Source organism: Pongo pygmaeus, chromosome 12, assembly GCF_028885625.2.
Source record: "Pongo pygmaeus isolate AG05252 chromosome 12, NHGRI_mPonPyg2-v2.0_pri, whole genome shotgun sequence".
NCBI lineage: Eukaryota > Metazoa > Chordata > Mammalia > Primates > Hominidae > Pongo > Pongo pygmaeus.
In genome coordinates, this window is record NC_072385.2 from 114,058,886 (window position 1) to 114,082,864 (window position 23,979).

A 23,979-nucleotide genomic window follows, 5' to 3' on the forward strand; every position below is an offset into this window, starting at 1 on the left:
AGAACATGCTGGTTGCTCTGGCTGCCTGCTGAGAAATTCATAACCACCCCGTGTGGCTTCGAGACATTCAACTCTTGGAGAACTGAGGCTTCTCTGACTTGAGATTGGAAAGGAAAAGTGGGAGTCACTTCATGCTGCCAAACAACAAACCATTACTAACAAGCCAGGTGAAAAAATAACCCAGTTGGCTGAGCAGGCAGGATTGGGAGCTGTCAGTCTGGGACTCACAGAACAATAATTATTTCCATTATGAAGACTGGCTTCCAGTAGACTTACTGGAACTGCACCAGCCTCTTGCTTGGGGAGGGTGGGGTGGAGGTAGATGGAGCGAGGCGCCTGCATGCAGGGCCCCAAGCCTCGGTTTGTCACTCATCTGTGACAATGGCCAGTGTCCACTCCTCTACCCTTGCTGTTCTCAATCCCACCGTCCTGCCTGTGTTCAAGTTTCTCTCCTAGAATACAGCCTTTTCATTTAAATCCTGCTCATTCTTCAGGGACCAGCCTAAGTCCCAGTAACTACCATTAAACCTTCCCTGCCAATATCAACCCAAACTCATCTCATTCTCTAACTTCCATCGCACTCTGGTCTAGATGGAGCACCCTTGCTACTGAATGGGGACCACAGACTGGCAGCATTGGCATCACCTGGGAGCTTGTTAGAAATGCAGATCTCCAGCCCTGTACCAGACCTGCTGAATCAGAGCTTACACTTTACCCAGGCCCCCAGGTGGTTCATATGCACACTAAGGTATGGGGAGCACTGTCTGTAGTACTGATTCTCAGCTCATGATCTATGGACCAGCAGCACCTAGGACCATGTTAGAAATGCAAAATATCGGCCCTACCCCAAGCCAAGTGAATCTAGCTCCCTGGGGGTAGGGTCCAGCCATCTGTGTTTTAACAAGGGCCCTGGGGATTCTGAGGCACACTCAAGTTTGAGAACTACTTCCAGTTCATCTGGCCCAGCATCTAATTCCAGTGTGCTTTTCCATTTCATGTGTTCCTTTCCCTCTTCAAGATGTGGACCCTGAAGGCAGGAGCCATGTTGGTTGTCTGTCTGGCACTCAGACCAGTTTCAACAGGGTAATTGACATCCTAGGGTAACTGATAGTTTTCCTTCCCCCTCCCTGCCCTATATAAGCACAGGGGAGTCTGGGGAGGAGGAGAGAGGAGGAAAGGGCCGATGGAAGATGACCTTCTTTTGTTTTCCCGAGTCTCTCAAGGGTTTGAGGTTTTTGTGGGAAGTTGGGGCACATTATGCTGCTTCTCTCAAATTGGAGACCATTGTTACCATGTAATTTTATGTTGTGGCCTGACTTGATCCAGAATTCTGTCTCCAATAGTTTTATGTGGGTTTTCTCCCTGGAAAAAGTTTTTATTACGATTGAGCAAATAAAGCAATGTTGGCTAACTGTTCCCTTTTCTGGACCGATATGTCCTTCATCTGGGCAAGTGGCAGTGGCCAGCTCCTCTGGCTTGCAGGACCAGCAAGGAAGATTTTCAGACGTGACTAATGTATAGGCTTCTTGGACTTCCTACTCATGAACTCTCATAAAATGTGCTTTGTTCCATCATCGTCAATTAACACAGCAGCGCGCAGTGCTGGGCTGGGGAGCAGCTGGGCTTCGCCTTTAGTGCGCTTCCTCCTCGGCTGGCTGTGAGCTTTCAGATAGCCAGACATAATTCCTTTTGTGTTGCTTAATGGACATATAATTTTAATCAGTCATAGGACACTTGAGCAGGAAGGAACTGGAGAAATCTACTCCTTTATTTTACAGGTAAAGGTTCTGGCTTAAAGGTTATGCAGTTGGTTAATAGAATTATGACCAGATCTAGACCTTCCGGTTCTCAGTTTAAGAATAATAGTGACTTCCAGTTAGTGAAGCATTCCCTGGTGTACACTTATTTTCGTTAATCCTGATGGCAAATCTTAGACCTATCTCGAGATTCAATTTTGTGCCCAGGACCATCCTCCCAGATTGGAGTCCCATGGGCCCAGCCCTGTGACGTAATATGCAAAGGCTCAGAAACCTAATTTGGAGAAGAATGTTATGGGCACTGAAGACGTCCTGCAGTAGACAGGACACCCCAAGGCACGGCTAAGTTGTGGGGCACATGTGTCCAGCTGGAGCTGTGGGAATGAAAGCTGGCATAAAGAATGTTGGGACAAGGGACATAGACCTAATCACATTTCCATCTACTCAAATGCTGCTTATAATCTGACTTACAATCGTGGGAAGGAGAATGGTGATTCCACATAAAACTTCGGGTACTGAGGACAGCAACCTATCTGGAATAGGGGTGGGGAAACAAGAACCTTCCAGCAAGACAAATGTCTGCCATTTCCATGTGTCCTCATGAAAGCCTCATGACATTCTTTCAAGACTGACATTATTTCTATTTTACTAAAGGGACAATCAGAGAGTTATGTTAGACTAGAGTCAAAGCTAGAGGGTCCTAGATTCTTTTCCTTAAACCTAAGCTCGCTCTAGGGTGACCAACTTGCCCCATTTTGCCCAGGGCTCAGTTTTGAAACAAAGTCTCATGTCCTGGGAAGCCCCTCCGCTCAGGGCAAGCCTCGGTCCTCCCTCTTCTTGCCCTGGAGGGAATAGGAGTTCTTGACAGGTGCCGTCCTGGCCTCGCAGGGCCTGAGTTCAGCCTGTTTTGCTCAGCTGATCGGCGCCTGGCACCAGGGCAGGGCAGGCTGCTTAGTTGGGGTGGAGGGGGGATGTGGCCCACAGCCCCGGGCAGGCTGCTGCTCTGCCAGCTGCTGTCACACCCCATTTTACTGTGGAACGCTGGTCACCAACAGGAGAGTGCCGCCTGCCTGGTTCTACTTTAATTCACACCCACAAGAAGTGGAATATGAGGGAGAAAACAGGAAGACAAGTGACTCAGCCATCAGAGAAGCCAATCCCCGCTGTTTCTGCCTTGGGCCAAATTTAGGTGCAAGGGTCAAAAACTCAGAATTAGCTCAAGTCAAAAGGGACGTTAAGGATACGAGTCTCATGGAAACAGGAACGAGTTTCACGTCCCATGCATTAGCAGAATGTGGAATGGATGGCTCGCCCACTCGTCCTCCCCAGCCCAGCCTCCCTGGTGTCCTGAGAGGCCCAGTAACCAGCACTGGGTTTTGAACCAAACGGTAATGCAGACAGGCAGATCCAGAGGGGATGTTGGGCTTCTCTGGGAATAGGACTGGGTTGCAGGATGCAGCTTAGAGGGGACACTCCAACAACAGAGCCTCAGAATTCGGAAATGGTCCTGGATGTGGCAGGCACTGCCATGGGGGCAGGGGAGGGTGTGGGCGGCAGCTGCTGCTGCCCAGGTAGGGTTTATGGTAAGAAGGAGACAAGAGCTGCACAGACTCTGAAAGCAGACACCCCCAGGAGAGTGAGGGGAGAGAGGAAGGGGCTGAGCTATGCAGCTTGTTTTTGTTTTTTTTTTTAACCCACACCATCCCCTCCCCCTAGCATCAGGGAAGTCACTGTGTCCCAGGGTGGGGCAGAGAGAAAAGAGAGAGGGAAGAGGCAGAGATGGTAGGAATGTCACAGCTAGTAGAAGTCCACCCCCATGGCAGGAGATAGGAGTTGGGGGAACAAGCATTTCTCCTTCGCCCTGTAGTTCTTGGCCCGGGACTCCAGCTGTCATAGCCTTGATTCCTGGCTGACACCTGCACTACTGTGTGTTATGCCCTTGGCTTCTCCTGCTTATAGAGCTCTGACCCGCCCAGGTGGCTCCAGATTGCAGCTTCCTTACTGAGGCCTCTCACTCCCCTCAGAGGTGTTTTCTCTTCTCTGTACACTCACATCCATCAGATTGTACCAAGGGCCTTTTGCTTTTTAAAGCAGTTCAGGTTCTAGTCCAATGAGGACATGCAAATTCTATCTTATTAGGAGTCCCTTAAGGGCCTCTTTTCTGTTCTTTTGATGCTCTTGGTATTTCTAAAATCCTGATAATGAACTGGGGCCTGAGGTCCTCAATGGGGAGAGGCCAGCATATTGAAGCCTTTATGACCCAGCAGGAGTCCTGGCTGGGACTTGGAGACCTGGCTGTCTTCATCACCAAGGCCAATGGGTACACACCCCACTTCCCAGTCCTTACAGCTAACCAGTACCTGATGCTCAGCTAGGTTAGCAAGAGGGACCACACGCTTTAACAGTGAGAAACATTGCCCTTCTGAGACGGCTGTGTAGGCCAAGAAAGAGTGTGGGCCGAGTTGAGATCTCAGTCCATTACAGCATGATCTGGAAAGGAGGCAGACTCCGTAACTGGGCTCTAGGGAACCATTCTTACCACCATCCTCGGAGGCTGCTTCTGAGTCTGGCCAGGAAGGGGCCCAGAAGAGAGGCCTACATCTAAGGCAGTCAGTGTACACAATGGGGAAGAGAGTCATGCCAGAGAATCTCTAAGTCAGACTGTGTTTTGTGGACTCCCAGCACGGAGCATTTACCCAGGGGGTGGAGATGGTCACACAGATGTCACTGGAAGACTCATGTGGAGAAGTGGGACAAGCTGGGCTTGACAAGTAGGACAAGTCATAAGAAAGTGTAGGGAGGCTGCAGGCAGACATGTTCCAAGTGCTCACTGAGAGCTCAGAACTCTGGGCAGCACTTAGGGCTATGGAGGTACCAGGGCAGTTTTCTCCTCCACTAAATGTCTCTAGGATGCAATAACCATTCTTGCCGCTAGCTTTCTTCCTTGCTAGTAATAGGTCTGCTGATACTTGAGAAGCCAGGCAACATGGCTTAAGTCAGGCATCTCATTTCACTAAAATTCCAACAGGCTTCAAGGGCCTCTGCAGTGGAGTGCCAGGAGTTGTCCCTTGTTTTAGAAGAGGCAAGATCAGTGAAATAGAACATTTCCAACAGAACAGTGGGGCTGACAAGTGCTGGGTTAAATGTGCTTATTACACTGGGAATCTGTTGTCACGTGTCATTCATGGAATGATATACAGGTCATCTTGGACAGGACCAGCACAGTGGCCACCACCATGACCAGGAAGCAAGATGGCCAGCCAGGACCACAGCCAGGACCTTCAGGCACTGTTCTTTGAGGAGGAGGGAAGGCAGAGTTTCAAGGGCGGCAGGGGCTCACGTGACATGCTTTCCACAGTTCCCACTCAGATCTTGATCTTCTGGCTTGTGGGCATATAAGTCCGGGAGTCACTGGAACCAGAGCCAGATGGTCAAGTGCTCTCTTCTGGCCTGAGTTCAAGGTGTGTATGGGGTGAGGGAGTCACTGAGGCAGGAGGACTTAGATCTGGGTTCATATGACCTCTATTCTAGGACTGTCTCCTAGAAGGGTAATCAGACTTGTTAAATGTTTCATAAAACGCCTGAAAATTATCATAGCCAGACACTAGGCAAGTGTGATGGGCAAGAGCCAGGGATTTTTGGCCAAAGAGCTCTTAGAACTCACTCAGCTCTGGAGGAAAGGCCTCTTCAAGAGTTCCTCAGGCTGAGATGTAGGCATGACGTGCAGAGTGCTGTTCAGGGATTTCTGCAGGAGGGTGCCATCTGGTCAGGACTTCAGGCAGCTTTCAGAAGGTTGAGTTTGTTTGGAGGGACGGAGGAGGAAAGTGCAGAGAACTTTGTGGGCAGGAGCTTTGGGGCAGAATTTCTCAGTGTTGCTACTGGACACGTGGCTAGGGGCCTGCTCTTACCTCCTCCTCTCTCCTCTGGATAGTACTGGCCACCACAATGCCCATCAGGGTCCAAGTGTAGGCAGGATTGGGTCAGGTGGTACAGATACACCTGAGAATGGAAGTGGGTGAACAGCAGAAGACAGCATTACAGCAGGACAGATCTTAAGGGGCCAAGGATCTGGAAGCTTCCACAGCATCTCGAGCTCTGTGCGGGCAGAGGCCATCCTGTTCTAGCAGGAACAAAAGTTCCCGTGTCAGGGCCTTGGGAAACCAAGAGTGACCCAACACCAATTCCTTCCCACCCACACTTTGTCCTAAGACAAAAGCCTTATGGGACCTCATCCCAACTGGCTTTAGTAAGAGAGCAGGCTTTCTTCAAGGAGACAAGAGGAGGGGAGGAGGAGTTAAAGTGTGAGAATGGGATGGGGAAGATAATGAGCTTCCTCCTGCATCTAGGCATGAAATGGGATTATTCTGAGGGTGTTGGTCAGGAATGAGTCAGTTTCATTTCCTATTAGGAAGTCTACTTATTGAATGCTTTATCAATACTTCTGAAGTCTTCAGTGACTTTAACGTTAATGCCCCATTTTGCAGAAGGGGGTAAGGTTCAAAAAGGAGACATGATCTGTTTAGGTCACACAGTCAACAACTGTCTAAGCAGAGGATCAGCTAGGGTCCCACTCATGCTAGGCTGCCCTGCCCCCACCCTCCATGCTTAATCTGATTACCAGTTGCCATCTGTCAGACTTGACTTCTAAACGTTGATGCCAAGTCACCAAGCAGGACATGTCATCCAGATCTCTTTATAAAAGCCTAGGAAGTACTTGGGACATGGTGCTCCCAGGGACTTTGCTCAGTGTCCCCATACTGGCCATATAACCAGGAATCTAGGTTCCTATTTAGCCCTTTCTGGTTCTCTGAGATCTCACCTCTTTGAATCTGGGTGCCACAAACTTCACCAGCTTCTTGACCAATGAGGGGTATTGGACCCTCTCACCCTGGGAGACAGGGTAAAAGTCTACCTCCAACAGGTTATTCTCTTTTTTGCAGCTGTCAGGAAGAATTTGGAGACAAACAAGGAGTGAGGCACTCTGGAGAAACCTTGTGTCCATTCCAGTAGTTATCTCAGGACTGGTGAGGACTGGCTGACCCTTTCTTATACGCGAGGAAGTATGAGTAGGACTGGGGGGGGTGCTTGAGGCTGTTAGAAGTCAGGGGAAGTTACTAACTGAGAAGCTGCACAGAAGTGATGGAAGTCTCATTTGGTAAGCTCAGATGACACTCAGATCTATTGGGAGATTGGGTCCTGTGTTAGTCCCTTCTCACACTGCTATAAAGAAATACTCGAGACTGGGTAATTTATAAAGGAAAGAAGTTTAATGGACTCACAGTTCTGCATGGCTGTGGAGGCCTCAGGAAACTTACAATCATGGCAGAAGGCAAAGAAGAAGCAGGCACCTTCTTCACAGGGTGGCAGGATGGAGTGAGTGCAAGCAGGGGACATGTCGGACACTTATAAAACCATCAGATCTCGTGAGAGTCACTATCATGAGAACAGCTTAGGGGAAACTGCCCCCATACTTCCACCCTTGGTCCCGCACTTGACATGTGGGGATTGTGGGGATAATTCAAGATGAGATTTTGGGTGGGGACACAGCCTAACCATATCAGGTCCTCACTTTGGGGATCTTGCTCTAGCATGTAAGATATTCTTACAGAATCTTGAGCTATATCTGGTAGGACTGGGGTTCTGGTTCTGCCCTCTCAGCTGCTAGCTGAGGATATGTACCTATTTATTATGTTCCACTGGGGGCTGCCATCAAATGCTGGTGACTCTGACACCCAACACTTGTCCAGGAGTAATTCTGCTGAGGCATCTGCAAAGCTCATCAATTCTACCTCAAAGAGTGTTGACTATGGCTGATTCACAATGGCCATCTCCCCATGGTGAAACTCAGTGAATGACTCATCTTAAGAGAGGAAGGGCTTGGTGAACTCATGGACAACTTTCTTCTTCTGCCCTTTGTCCCCCAAAGTATACTCCAGAACACACTTACCTTGAGCTACTCTTGCCTGGATCTCCAGTGTCTGTCTGCTCTGAGGCCCTGCTGAATGAGAGAATGTCAAGCTGAGGGCACCCAGGCAGAATACTCAAAGTTCTCCCTCTGTTCCCCAGCCACCCCTTGACCTCAGACCTGGGACTGCCATACCACTGTGCCATCTCCTGGTGGCAGGACAGCTTTCTTCTTCCACCTGTCCTTGTGCCTGTCCTTTTGGGCCAATGTTTCTTTAACTGAGTAGTAGCAGAGCAGCGTCAGCCTAGGACAAGCATGGAAGTAAGAGCAGGCTCACTGGTTTGTAGAACTGCAGAGCAAGAAAGGACTTGAAGGAACTCTGGTTCATGGACAAGATGAGGCAGAGAGACTTCAACATCTCAACTTAGGAATGACAGCATTGGAGCTTGAGGCTGGAAGAGATAGCCTACTATCTGTTCTGCTGGTCTTCTCCATTGGTTGGTGGGCTATGTGCATGGTGGATCATGATCTAGTTATGCGATGATTTGTTTCTAGCAACATTGCTTAGTCTATCAAAGAAGAAGGTCTGTCAATATTACTCCAATTTATATCATACCTCCAATATAATAAGTATTAGGTAAGGAAGTAAAATAGGACCTAAAAAATGAAAAAGAGAACATGGAAACTGAAGTATTTTAGGGCACTGTCACTGACGTTTTGAGTTCCCGCTGCAAACTGTACATTGGCATTTTCTTCCCTAGTCAGCTGGAATTTCCTGAGGACAAGGGTGGGGACAACAGTGAGATGAAGCTCAGGGGCACAGCTGACTTCCATTCATACAGCGGCCATCTCACCTGTAGTCTGGATATCTTGTAATTGTGGGCCAGCCCTTTATAGCAAGGGTTCCTTCTCATACATGATTCCCTTTTCATATATAATATAGTCACCTTCAAACTACATAACCCAAGATTTTAGAGCATATGGAGAACACGGGTGATACGGTTTAGCTGTGTCTCCACCCAAATCTCATCTTGAATTGTAGCTCCCACAATTCCCACATGTTGTAGAAGGAACCCAGTGGGAGGTAATTGAATCATGGGGGCAGGTCTTTCCTGGGCTGTTCTTGTGATAGTGAATAAGTCTCATGAGATCTGATGGTTTTGTAAAGGGGAGTTTCCCTGCACAAGTCTTCTCTTCTCATCTGCTGCCATGTGAGACATGCCCTTCACCTTCTGACATGATCATGAGGCCTCCCCAGCCATGTGGAACTGTGAATCCATTAACCCTTTTTCTTTTGTAAATTGCCCAGTCTCAGGTATGTCTTTATCAGCAGTGGGAAAATGGAACAGTACCACGGGACTGAGAAGAAAAAGCTTAGATGGTATGCTAAGGCCTGGCAGGAGCAGGTGGCCCTTTTGCCTTACTCACCCTCACTGAGGTACCATGGCTGGTGACGTCAAGTCGGAAGAAGGCTTGGTTCCTGCTAGACTCTGTTGGCTTGCAGGTGCGGTCCTTCAGTGTGGCCTTGCACATGTCAGTGGAAGGGTCTGTGGCCATCATGGAAGAGATGGCCACAGTCCCACTAGGGAAACACACTAGGAACACAGCCATAGTTCTCACAACCATCCTGTTTCCAACCATATTTTGATCAAAGCCTGTTCTCTATTTTATCTGGCAGTCCTTGGACTAGGCTGGACTAAGCCTCTATGCTGCTCCTTGAGGTAGGACTTGGCTCCTGACCCCAGGGCTTTTCACAAGTGACCTCAGACACACCCATTTAAAATGCATTTTTAGGCCATCAAGTAGGTTGTGGATAAATATTGGACTTTGTTCCTTTTTTATATGTATGATTTGAGGGGCTGAAGGCAAAACCTGGATACTATCTGAGGCATGGTGATTAGGTTGGGGATTGGATAATGCTAAGTTCCTTGCTTAAAGTTCGCAGTGGAACCAGGATTCAGACCCATTAGATGGCACCCTGAAAGTGCTTTGAGGATAGAACAATGCCATCTGTGTGGCAGCAAGCCTTCAACACTAGAATCCTAGTGACCTTAAGAGGATGACACCTAGCAGAGCTATAGGAAGGAAGACAATACACCTGTTTTCTTACTTCCTGGAGCTGTAAAACCTATAGGCAGGCCTAGTCATAGGCAAAAGATGACTCATCTGGAACTTCCCTGTTCTTATATCCTTTCCCTGCTATCTCTACGTTGGGTACCTAATGACCTTGCTGGGAAGAAGGCCATGTCTGATTTATACCAAGGTCTTGATACCACTGGCTACCCTTACCATGACCCTGACATGAGAAGTCTACCAAGGTTAACATTTCAGGGGTGGTGGCACCTGGGAGGGAAGACTGTATGGGGCACCTTGAGTCCTGTTCATGTCATTCCTGGCATGATTTAAGTGAAGTCTTACTGCTGATTGTATGAGCAGCCACCCATTCTCTATATTACTTCATGTGTCTGCCAACAGCTGCTTCTATGCTGGGCTTCCAATCCAGCATGCAGACAAGCCACTTGTGAGGAGTTACTTCTGTGTAGCCCCAGTAGGAGCCCCCCCACCATGGGAGGGGCTTCCACAGCCATTGTTTGGACAGAGCCAGTGCAACTTGTTGGGCACCAAGACCATCCATGAGTCCAGGACCAGCACACCTCACTTGGTGTACTTACCAACATCCTCGAAACTATGTTCCATTTCTGCAGGGTAGGAGAATGGTTTCCCATCTGGACCCATGCTCAGCGTATAGTTCACGTGGAGGACATAGTGGGTTTCATTCCTGTTCATATACTAGAAGACATCACAGGAACAGTCTGCAAGTGATGGATAGAGTAATTCAAAATCTAAGCTGTTAGAACCTCAAAACATTTTGAGCCTTAAGGAAATGTGATTATAGGACCTGAGTCATATAAACATGCAGCTATAACCTTTGTTTCTGATTACAGATTGGTCATTTTTCTTACCTACATGTTTTTTAAAATGTTGTAAATGACTAAAGGGTGCCAGGGAAGACCCCTTCCCTCTTAACTGTTGATATTCAGTATAGATTAACTTCCCTCTTTCCTCTTCCACACAAAGACTTCATGGAGATGGGATTGTCTAAGATGGAATGTTAACTACTCTTAAATTGGAAAGGAAATGAAAACAAGCTGTAAAGAAAACAAACTAAATTGTAACTCATAAAGCAGCCTTGTATAGAAAATGATAAAATCCTACTGAATTTCTTTATTTTCTGCCTATATAAGCAAGACTTTAACTTTTAACTTCGGAGCACTTACTCCATTTCTCTGAAGTCTGTTTCCTGTATGGTCATTCCCAGCTTTTTGCTTGAATAAACTCTTTAAAACTGGATTCTGATCCTTTCAATTATTTCAGGTTGACCATAGCTTAGAGCCATGCTGAGAAAAAGGCTGCCTGAATTTATGAAGCCACTTCTGGGTAGTGACCCTAGGACAGCCTCCTGCCCCCTTACAGCATCTGCTCAGGCTGGACAGCATAGATGAGTAGGCCCTGTCCTTGTGTGCCCACCACCTGATGGGGGGGCTTGTGACCTCAATCCAATGAGGATGCCCGCTCTGGTCACATACTTGAGTGGCTACTGGTCTCTCCTTTACAGTGTTTCAAACTGCTCCAGCCTGCCAAGCTAGATTAGATAAGACATGCTCATGTAATTTAATGACCTGTGAGGGCGGGGTGGGTGAGAGCTCTGCCTGTGAAGTATGTTACCTGCCCAGCAGGTAACACTGTCTGGTAAGCTATCTGCTGGGCAGAGGATCTGTCCAAACTGACAGCTTCTTACATGGACATGAGCACTAGCTGACCTCTTTAATCACTTTTGTGTCATCAAGGACACTTCAAGCACAAACCCTTGTGTTCCATCTGGGAAGGAAATTTCCCAAATCTTATACCCAGGTTCATCCACTTCTGAAATAGGGTAGGGCACAGTTCTGATCCCTATTGCCACCAACTGGTCACCAGGGAAGACAGCTCCAAAGGTGATGTTGAAGAGTCTTGTCCCAGGGACTGTGTCTGTTGGAAGTTCTCATCTGTTACAGCCTGTGGTTTACCGGCAACAGACTCTCCCAGTCTCCCTTAATTAAGTCTTCAGAGCTAAGAGCATCCTGTTTTCTCTTTCCTGTGAAGGGACTAGAAAGGACTAGGGGTGTCTGTGTCCGTCGATAATCTTCTCCCCTTTCCCCCCAAAGATGCTCTTGTCTCTTAAAGAGTCAATCCTTCTTTAGCGAGTAACTCAAGAACAAGGCCGAGTGGGGAGCCACAGGAGGGATGCGATCAGCGAGGGCCATTTTGAGAACATAGGCCCATTCATAAACCCGAGGGCAACCCAGCAGCATGAGTCAAGAACTGCCAGCCATTCCTTATGCAAATAACCACTAACATACTAGCCTCTCCATCCCAGGTAAGAGTGCAATTTATCTAGCTTTGTCCCTTTGTATGTTGGCTTAAGTAGCGGCTGAACATAAAAAAATAAGTTCGCATGTGAGGGCTAACCACAATCTTCTTTGTGTAGGTTGTAGGCTCATGGAGGTCAAAAGAATCCTTACTACTGTTGTCTCTCCTCAGGACCAAAAGTTATCCAATCACATGAGAGTCTGAATAATAGTTTTTTTTTTCTTTTTTTCTTGGAGACGGAGTCTCGCTCTGTTGCCCAGGCTGGAGTGCAGTGGCATGATTTCGGCTCACTGCAACCTCCGCCTCCCGGGTTCAAGTGATTCTCCTGCCTCAGCCTCCTGAGTAGCTGGGATTACAGGCATGTACCACCACACCCAGATAATTTCTGTATTTTTAATAGAGATGTGGTTTCACCATGCTGGCCACGCTGGTCTCGAACTCTTGACCTCAGGTGAACCACCTGCCTCAGCCTCCCAAAGTGTTGGGATTACAGGCATAAGCCACTGTGCCTGGCCTGAATGACAGTTCTAAAGGAAGCTCTATATCATGTTTTTAAGCTTTAACTGGATGATATAGGCTAGAAAGTTGATGTTCTAAAGCTTTTACTTCTAAATATCAAGATCACACTTTTGACAGAACTCTGAATCCACTTACCCAGCCCTTAGTTACAGCCTACAAGCGATCAGAACTCAAACTGAATCAGTCTTTGGGCATATTGAGGCCTAAAGGTAGAAGCTGGCCGAGATAGGATGGGTTGTACTTGCTAAAACTTGAGCCCTTATGCCCAGTCAGTATTCCTGCTGTGCACAGTAAGATGTACCAGGCACTCTCCACGTGGTCCTCTCTGGGGCTTCGTTCACACCAAAGGATCATCCCAAGCCTGCATAACTTCAACAGAAGTGGCAGGGAACACAGTAATACTGAAGCTTGTGGGCATGAAAGGAGTTCTGTTTTGACCACCATCAACTTGGTCACATGCCAATCAGTGTCTGACCATGTGTGCTCCAAGAATAGGTGGATGCTATAGCTTGCACCACAGATACCATGATGTCACTCTAGGAGAAACAAAGAGGCAGCAGATGAGAGGTGTGCTGTGGATGAGGCACTTCGCCAACTGCCTTCCCTAGAAAACCATAGCTGGCCACCCAGTTGGGATTGAGACAAACTTCTAGCTGGAGTTACAGTTGTGATGTTATACCACCCCATGAGATCACACCTCAGTCCTTCCAGGGGCATTCTTTAGAGACAGGCAGGTATCGAGTTATATTAAAACCTAGAGAAGATGATACAGGAGTTGTTTAAGATGAAATAAACTTCCTGTAAGTAAGACCAGATGCCTAAATCCTGAAAACATTCATCTATTTACTCCCACATTAATCTATTTGCTCTCTGGGAATGACCAGTTTTGATTAGAATTCCTCATAAAGATAAAAGCAGACTTAAGCTATTTGACCAAGCTGAGACTACTTTTGCATCAACCTAATAGTACTCTGTGCTCACAGCTCACAGATGTCAGTTAAAGAGCATCCTCCTGATCTGTCCCCACTCTCGCTCTCCCAAAGATTAGAGTGGGGTAGATGAAACTCACCTGGTGACTTCAGCCTCATTGCTGGAGTAGGGCTAATGCAGGAACATGCAGGCCCCAGAGCTGTTGAAGCCATAGTCCTGCTTGGCCACGTGGCTCACGAGCATAATCTTCCTCCCTGTGGGATGCTGGAACATCACCTGCCATAGCTTGTAAGTGGTTCCTGAGCCTGACAGACAGGAGCTGGGTTGACTGTGCAATCAAGTTTGAGATCTAAGGAGTTGAATGCCAGGCAGGAAAGAGGCACTTGTTCACTTACTTGTTCTTACAAAAAAGAGGTACTTGCTTCTCTCATCTCCTCTCAAATGCAAGACAACCAGATCTTTTACTAAGTTGGTAAGATAGAACACTAAAAGGCCCAAAAATCAAGGCTGACCAGAATCTCCCCCCAAAAAATACTAGATACAGGGCTACTGCTTGGAGTTGTGCAGGCTGTACAAGTTACATAGCTGCACTCAGCAACCCTCACTGTCCCTCCACCCCCTGGCTTGGTGTGAGCAGGGCCAGCAGAGAGGACTGGCAGAAGAGGCTCCCAGTTGGAGGCAAGACTGGCAAAGACAGGGGTACCTCCCCAGGTAGGCAAGATGAGACAGGTGGGGCTCCTGTCTCCAGGATCTCAATAGGATGCAGGGAAATTGAAGGCTGTGATGTTGCTTGCAGGCTACCTGCACACTGTATGGGAGAGTGGTGGGCAGGTCCATCTGGGCTGGCCAGGGATTGCTTGGTCAGTCCTCAGTCCTACCATGGGGACTGCATCCAGCCAATGCTGACATCCATTGCTCAGGGTCCTGGGCTTCAGAAACCATGGGCACTTTGATCCTCACAGACACCTGCCAACAAGCAGGCTCTTCATGCAGCTGTGTCTCCTGACTCCCCTCCCCTCCTCCAGTTACAAGTGTCTTAGCCTCTCCTTTGGGCTCCCTCCACCACATGGCTGTAAATGCAGACTCCCAGGACCTGACCCAGCAGATACCCACACAGGTCCAGTTACATCTCCTGGAGCAGGGATGCAGCCTAAGGGTCACGTCATTCATAGGAATGGCCTTTCTTGTTGGGACCTAGGTTCTCCTGAGATATCCTAAGGGCTGAGGGCCTGGTTGGGGCACCAGCTTGGACGCTCCTTCTGAGCCCAAGGCAACAGCAATGAGCCACGTGGTTGGGTGATGACTGTGTACAGCTCACCTACCTTTAGGCCTCTGTTCCTTTGCCTGAAACACTCCCCTGCCAACGTAAATCAAGATTTGAAGTTGTATTTTTAATTGACTCATAATAACTGTACATATTTATGGGGTACAGTGTGATGTTTACAATGTGTAATGATCCAATCAGGGTAATGCATATCCATCACCTCAAACCTTTATCATTTCTTTGTGGTAAGAGCATTCAAAATCCTCTTATAAATATATAATATAAATTATAAACATGATAAATATACAATATACTATTGTTAACCATAATCACCCTACTGTACAATAGAACATTAAAACTTATTCCTCCTAACTGTAATTTTGTACCTTTTAACCTATCTCTCCTACACTTCCCAGCCTCCTGGAACCACTATTCTATAGTCTCTACTTCTGAGATCAGCTTTTTCAGATTCCACTAATGAGTGGGGTCATGTGGTATTTGTCTTTTTGTGCCCGGCTTGTTTCACTTAACATAATGACCTCCAGGTTCATCCACGTTGCTACAAGGGACAGGATTTCATTTTTTAAAAGTGGCTGAATGGTCTACGGCCATACCACCCTGAACGCGCCTGATCTCGTCTAAAAGTGGCTGAATGGTATTCCTCTGTGTGTGTGTGTGTGTGTATCTAATCTATCTATCTCACCATTTTATCCATTAATCCAACTGAGGGACTGAGAGGGACTTAGGTGGATTCCATATCATTGTGGATAGTGCTGCAATGACCATAGGAGTGCAGAGATCTCTGACATTCTGATTTCCTTTCAACTTAATCAAATCTTGTTTCCAGAAAAGGGTCTATTTCATGGCTGATAAGGCTTAAGTACTAAGGGACTTGTTTCCATGAAAATATCAAGTGTGGCCTCACTTCATAGAACGAAGGAGGTAATTTCAGCCCCAGGAGACCCGGCATTCTGGCTGGGGTTACCTGTGCTCACCTCCATGTAGTTCCCTTCAGAGAATCTCCCTTGAGGCCCATGTGAAATAGGGACAGGACATGGTATAGTTGTAGGTGGTTTCTTCACCAGGTTCCATGAACCCAGACACCTTGATGTTCACACTGAGGGAAAACCATCTATTATCCTGGAAGAAGGGCAAGAAAGCACCGAAGTCCCAGGGAACATGAGGCAAGAATCAAATAGGGAGGTTTGGCCAAGTCCCACCTGGCTCAGTGGGACTGAGGTACAGGTCTCTTGTTAGTAGATGGCTGGAGGTGTGCAGGGAAGGGAGCATGATGAAATAGAGCAGGTAGAGATGCACAGAAGAGACTTAGGATTTAGTGATCTGACGCTAATCGCACCTTTGTTCTGTTCAAGTGCTCCTGCTAGCTCCCTATACCTTCCAACTCCTAAATTCAGGCATAGCTGGGGCCCCAGTCTCCCCGTCCACGTTGCTGACATCGTAGCCAGGTTAAACTCTGCTATCCCACCTGAGGCTCCTTCTGATTGCTCTCACCTGCAGTTCTACCACACGCCTCACCTGAGCGCAAGGTGCCTGCAGGTGGCTTCCTCTAAACTCCTACAGCGTTGGGCCTCCTGCCACACTCTGGCTGTTCCCAGCTGTCAGTTGCAGCCACCTGGAAATGCTCTTTTTTTTTTGGTCCACCTTACAAAGGTGCTCTATTCATTAGAGGTCAATCCTGGCAAGGCAAACATGGAATTGTGGTCTCTGCTCTTAGACACAAGAGGACTCTGCAGCTGTGAAGACAGCCTGTGCCAGGCAGAAGCGATCTGCATCCAGGAGGGGATGCTGGATTCCCCAAATGTCCTCAGCGCTGAGGGCAGGGCCAGATTTCTTCCATATGAGTCTTGGACACCTGTTTCCTGGGGCAGTTGAACAAGGGCATCTCAGAAGCTTGCTCACCTGGTTGACCACATGACAGGCCAGTACAGAGGCCCTGAAGGTTTCCCCAGGCGTCTTCAGACAACACGTAGCCACAGCGTGAGGCCACGGGAGGTGCGGCAGCTGGGCATCCAGGGGTCTGCAGTGGAAGGAGTATGGTCATCTGCCAGCCTGGAGGAGCCTGGGGGTCCTCAGAGTCCCTGGCACCAGGATCACTTAAGGCAACGCTGAGGGCTGGTCCCAGGGAAGGAGACCCAGGGCGTCTCATGGCAGGTGGGGACAGGCAGATGGGTGGGAGAACCGATGCTGGGCGGCAGGCTGTGGGGGTCAGCTACTGGATTCGGTACCCTTGCTGGACTCAGGCAGGCCAGTCTTTCTGGGCTGGGCGGGCTGGCAGGGAACCTGGGTGGGCTGGGGGCCAGGAGGTTGTTTTGGGGACATTGGGCTGCAAAAACCCATGAGTCCTTCCCCTGTCACCAGTAACTTCCGCGTAGAAGGCTTTGTTGTCTAGAGAGCCTCATCCGGAAGATGCCGGCAGGGCAGATGCTCTCCACGAAGCCTGTGAAGCCCGGGTCGGTTCGGGTCAGTTAGAGAAGGCGCGGCCCCTCCCTGCTGCCCTGTGGGAACTCCACGTGGGAAACGGGGGGCTTGGCGGGCACTTGCATCCCATCCTTCACTGACCTGGGCGGAGCGAGAGGGTCGCTTGAGCGCCCAGGCCGGGGCCATGGTGACAGGAGCAGAAAGAAGAGCCTAGGCAGGAGAAGCGGGCAGGTTGGGTATGGCGAGGAGGAGCAGGAGGGGGTGGGGAGTGGGACGACCGGGCCACACCTACCCTGCAAGCACGGGGCCGGCGGCGGGGACTCCACAACTGGGCTGGGGCAGGTCACGCTCTGCCCGGGGCTTTATCCGCGAGGCCTCCCGGGCGCTCCACCAGGTGTGGAAGCCAGGTCAGGTGCGCTCCGCCCGGGTGAGCTGCACTTCACCGCGGTACCCCAGCCTCAAAACTCACCGTACAGTTCTGGGAGCCCTTCACACTCCAGGGCTGTGCCCTAGGTGGACTTCAGACTTCTGGGACAAATTAAGAGTGTCCTAGGATTCTTGGATTCAGCTCTTAAAGAGAAAAAATAAAATCTTCGGTTTTTCTTAAAATGTGTTTTAAGCATAAAAAATACATACTACAAATGCACAGTTTAAGGAAGTGATTCTACAGCAATCACATCATGTTCTTGATCACCCACAGTGAAGCATTTCTGGCACCCCTAAACCTCCCCTGCCTCCTCCTCAGTGGTCCTGATTTATTCAACTAGCCTTATCCTCCTGGTTTTAACATCACTTTCACGGCTGCGGAACTTCTGTGCAGAATTGTTCCCATTCTCTTGAAGGCTTAGGTTGTTTGCACTATTTAGATGTTAGAAATAATGCTGAGACAAATATTTGTTCACAAGGATGATTTCCTTAGGATAAATTCTCAGTACAGATGAGGAATTTTCAGCCAACAGCCATCTTTATTTTCAAGGTTCTTGGAATATGTTGCCACAGTTTTCCCCCAAAGAGTTTTGCCAATTAACCATCCATCGGCAAGTCAAATCAATAAGTGCCTACCCTGAGCCAGTCCCAGGGAATAAATGGCAGATCCATGTTTAAGTCTCAGTTCCATGACATCCTTGCCAGCATTTGGTTTTAGTTTTCTGAGACTAAACAAATCTAAGATTTTAGTTTGCATCTCTCTGACGTTAGAAAGGCAAAACTCCCACGTGTGTCTGCTTGCTAATTAGAGCATCTTCTAATTGTATGTGTGAACTGTCCATTTACTTCTTGGGATGTTGATGTTGACCTGACGCACTTGGATGCATTCTTTATGTGGTAGAGATAGTTGCCCTTTGCCATTTTTGTATGTTTTCAGAGCTGAGTGAGACCTGGAATTCACGTGGTCCAAACTCCTTACCATGGGTTGAACCATGTGCCTCCCTCCGCTCCCACCCACCCCAATTCTGCCACAAAGATGTGTTCATTACCTAATCTTTAGAACCTGTGAATGTGACCTTATTTGGAAACATAGCCTTTGCAGAAGGAATTGAGAGTCTGAGAAGAAGAGTTTATCCTGGATTATCTGGGTGGATCCTAAATCCAATGTAAGTGTTCTTTTAAGAGAAAGGCAGAAGGAGACTTGGGATAGAAGAGTGGACAGCAGTGATGTGAAGACAGAGGCAGAGACTGGAGTTCTGCTGCTGCAAGCCAAGGAACACCTGCATTCACCAGAAGCTGGAAGAGGCCAGGAAAGATTCCTTGAGGCTTTGGAGGCCCTTTCCACAAGTTGGTGTCAGATTTCTGGCCTCCGGAACTGGGAGAGAATAAATTTCTGTTCTTTGAAGTCACCAAGTTTGTGATGCTTTGTTGCAGAGGGCGTAGAACAGGGATACAGCCTCCATTTTGTAGGTGGGAAGGATACGAGGATGCAGGCTTATTCTGGGTCATTACTAAGTCCAGAGTTGAGATCCTAACCCAGGGTTCTTTGTCTCCTAGGCCATGAGACCAGGTGGAACATTTTCACCCAGATGCCTCTCTGGTGTGTAACTGAGACTTCCATGGGGAACTCTGAGGCTATAGGAATGGAGTGGGTGAAGTGAGCTCACACATTGATGAGCTCAGACTGTGAGTGCAAGGACCTAGGCTCTAGTTCTGGCTCTGCCACTTATTAACCTTGTGCTCTCAAATGAGTTATGTGTGGGCCTCCCAACAGTCTGAATAGCATCCTGTTGCTGCAGCTCCATGGTCTTTGCTTAGTGCCCTTGAGTTGTTGAGATGGGCAGACTTGTTTTACTCCATGGATGCTTTACAAGTGTTGCCTCTTTAGGGGTAGTGGCTACATGAGCAGAAATTGCACCATACTTTCATTTCGATTTGGTGGCTACTTCTCTTGATGCTTTAACTGTCACTCATACCCCTAAATTAGCTGGAGGGATTTGGGACACACTGCCCTATAACATGAAGCCTGTAGAAACTGAGTACTTGGACAGGACAAGAAAAGACATGGATTTCTTTTCTTTTTTGAGACACAGTCTCACTCTGTTGCCCAGGCTGGAGTGCAGTGGTGCGATCTTGGCTCACTGTAACCTCCACCTCCCAGGTTCCAGCGATTCTTCTGCCTCAGCCTCCTGAGTAGCTGGGATTACAGGTGGGCACCACCATGCCCGGCTGATTTTTGTATTTATAGTAGAGACGGGGTTTCGCTGTGTTGGCCAGGGTGGTCTTGAACTCCTAATCTCAGGTGATCCACCCACCTCTGCCTCTCAAAGTTCTGGAATTACAGGTGTGAGCCACTGTGCCTGGCCAAGACATGGATTTCTAAGTGCTGTATAGCTGGGTATGGTCTCATTTAAGGATTCTGCAAAAAGATCTAGTGCTAGCTTGTCCACTGATAGACACTAGCACATGCAACTACTGAACACTTGAAGTGTCACTAGTGTTACTGAGGAACTGAATTTCTCATTTGAATTCATTTAAAATAAAAAATACTGGCTGGGCACAGTGGCTCATGCCTACAATCTCAGCATTTTGGAAGGCCCAGGTGGGAGGATCACTTGAGCCCAGGAGTTCAAGACCAACCTGGACAACATCATGAGACCTCATGTCTACAAAAATAGAAAAAAAAAAAAAACAGCTGGGGATGGTGGTGCACGACTGTGGTCCCAGCTACTCAGGAAGCTGAGGTGGGAGGACTGCTTGAGCCTGGGAAGTCAAGTCTGCAGTGAGCTATGATCTCACCACTGCAGTCCAGCCTGGGTGACAGAGCAAGACCCTATCTCCAAAAACAACAACAACAACAACAACAACAACAAACCCAAAGCCAACAATTCAGTTACTAAAAAATTTTAAAGTAGGGCAGTGGAGTGGGTGAAGTGAACTCATACTTCATGTGAGCACTTTATGTTTGGAACAACAAATTCACATTTAAAGTATGTGAATCTTCCACTGCAAAGTTTATGAAATCTAAATACACATCAAGTATTTTCAGTGAAAATTTAGCACCCAAATTGAGATGGGCTGTAAGTGTTAAATATATACCAGATTTTGAAGAGTTAGTATAAATAAAAGAATGTAAAGTACCCTTAACATTTTCATATTGTGTCAAGATGATAATATTTTAGATATACCTCATCAAATAAAATAATATTAAACAATTTCACCTGCTTCTACCACTTACTCGCTCTGTGGTTTTGGGCAATTCCCCTAAACTCTCCAGGTCTCTGTTTCTGCTTATCTAAAGTCACTGAGTGGAAAGGCCCTGCAGGCTCATCTCAGGCTGTGGCTGAAGGAGGATGAGGACACTTAGTGGGGGGGTAGTTCTGCAGCCATACTGTAAGGCTGGGTCTTGGGAGGGGTCACAGCCCCTAGTACATCAGGAATGCCCACCCCCCACCACTAGCAGGAGGGTTCATCTTCCCAGGGCTTGAAAGTAAGATTTACTTGACACACTCTGCCTAAGAAGTGGCTCTGAGCTTGGTCTGTTAGTTCTGTCGAAGGTAGTAACAACCACATCCTTTTAGCTTCCTGAGCCCTTCCTTCCTCTCCACTGAGCTTCTGAGCTGGGGGGGCCTAGGACCCTCCCTGTCCTCTGTCCCTGGGCTCCAGGGCTCTGCCTTGGACCTGCCTGAGTAAGGGAACAAGTAGAGGGGCCTGCCCTGCTCTTCTCTGGGCTTTCCCAGTCTTCTCTAGGTGGCTGGAGGGGTGGGGATGAGGGCAACAGGGGACAGCAGCTTCTAGGACGGATACTTGGGGTTCCAGGCTGGATAATTGTGCTGGCGGTGGGGGGATCGGTGTGAACTTGACCCTGAGGCAGTCAGCGAGGGGCCCTAGGCAGCTTGCGTGTGTGTGTGTTGGCGTGGGGGGGTGTGATCAGGGCTGTGTGAGATGAAGGGCAGAGGCTCTGCAGAACAGCAGAGGCAGATGTCTCTGATTTTGATCACTTAGTTCCACATACCTGGAGCTGCCTGAGATATGGTGCAGCTGTTTTCTGTCGTGCTGATATGCAGACCAAGCTAAAGAAGAGCCTGCCACCACTGAGCACCTGTTATGGGAAAGGTACCACGTGGGGAGCTTTACCCACCTGCCATCATCGAATCTCCGTGGTAACCCAAGAGAGGAAAGGCCCCATAGAGAATTGCCGGAGGCTGCAGAGCTGGGCAGGGCAGAGATCGGATTTGAACCCAGCTGTCTGGTATCAAGGCTCCGGGTCTTGAAGACAAGTTGCATACCCGGGGTGGGGTGGCTCACGCCTGTAATCCCAGCACTTTGGGAGGCTCCAGGCGGGCGGATCTCTTGAGGCCAGGAGTTTGTGATCAGTCTGGCCAATAAGATGAAACCCCCTCTCTACTAAAAATACAAAAATTAGCTTGGTGTGGTGGCACGCACCTCTAATCCCAGCTACTCGGGAGGCTGAGGCAGGAGAATCACTGGAACCTGGGAGGCAGAGGCTGCAGTGAGCCGAGATCGCACCATTGCACTCCAGTGCGGGCGATAGAGTGAGACTCCATTTCAAAAAACAAAACAAAACCACACACACACAAAACAAACAAACAAAAAACAAGTTGCTCACCCTTAGCTGCACATGTCCTCAGAAGCGGTTCACTATAACCCCAGTGTCCCTGGCTTCAGGGATGGGAATCGGGGAGGGGTGGGGCTTGTCCCAGTCCTGGAGCAGAGCCTGGCCTGGAGCCCAGGTGGCGCTGAGTTCGCTCTGCCCCTGATGCCAGTCCCTGGACCCTGCGGTGTGTGTTCCCAGGGCGGGCAGGAAGGCTCTTAGAGGGTGAGCCAGGCTGTCCACAGGCGGCCTGAGGGGTCTGAACGGGAGGTCCAAGGGGCCTAACTCATGCGCGGTTTGCTCTTTAAACAGCTGCGCAGGTCGTCAGATGGCCTGTGAAGGTGGAGAAGGCCTTGCTGTCCCTCCTGGGACCGGGAGTCTCAACTTGCAGTCCAGAGGACATGGGACTCAAATCGGACTCGGCCACCTCCTCCTGGCCTGAGGCTGGCGGATCAGACGCTGCTGCCACCCACCTTTGGGCTCGAGCAGGTCATTTTCCACATGGCCACTGGGTGTCGCCCTCGCTCCACGAGTAGGCCTCCCTCGCCTCTGTCCCTGGCTCCTTGAGCGCCTACTGTGTGCTGGCCGGTCCCGCGCGGGGAGGTGGCCCCTTGGCCAGGCTCTGTTCTGAAGGCAGATGGGCCTGACTCAGCCAGAGATGGTGCTGTTGCTCCCTGTAAACGCAAGCTGTTTGCAGACAACAGCAGGATGTATCCGGACTGTGTAAGAGCATGCTTTTCTGTGGATGATACGGTTTGGCTCTGTGTCCCCACCCAAATCTCGTGTTGAATTGTAATCCCCGTGTCAGGGGACGGACCTGGTGGGAAGTGATTGGATCAGGGGGCAGTTCCCCCTGCTGTTTGTTCTCGTGATAGTGAGTTCTCACGAGATCTGATGGTTTAAAAGTGTTTGGCAGATTCCGCCCCCCCCCTCCCCCCCACCTGCAACCATGTGAGGTGTGCCAGCTTCCCTTTCGCCTTCCGCCATGATTGTAAGTTTCCTGAGGCCTCCCAGCTACGCGGCAACTGTGAGTCAATTAAATCTATTTTACTTACAAATTACCCAGTCTCGGGCAGTTCTTTATAGCAGTGTGAAAACAGACTTAATACAGTAGAGGTCTTGGCTGTGTAGTCTTGGAGGCTCACCTGTTTAAGGAGTCTCCAGACCTCTTGGTGTCCGTTATTACTTTTGTGCCCTAGCTCTCCCTCCCTGGGGCTTGGGAGTGCTGGTAACAAGGCCCCATGCCTTATCGAGCAGGGATGGAAGAGCCTCTGAGGTCTAGTCACGTGAGCGTTGCTGACAGCCGTGGAAAAGCCACTGCTCAGGGGCCTGCACCTCACAGATGCAGGAGGTCCTCGCTGGACCATCTGAATGCGCTGGGAGGCAGGTGGAAGAGACCATCAGCCACCATTCCCGGGCCATCCGTGCCACAGGTGAGTCACCTGAGGTCACACAGGACAATGGCTTGCTCAGGGTTACTCGGCTGGTTGGGGCTGAGGTCTACTCTGCCTCAGTTTCACCCCAGAAAAGGTGCTGATCACAGGCTAAGTCGTGATACCCCCAAATTCACATGTTGATGTTCTAACCCCCAGTACCTCAGAGTGTGATGAAATAAGGAAATAAAGAATTTCAAATAAGGAAATACAGTGGTTGAAGATGTAGTTAGTTAAGGCAAGGTCATAGTGAAGTCAGGTGGGCCCCTAATCCAATGTGA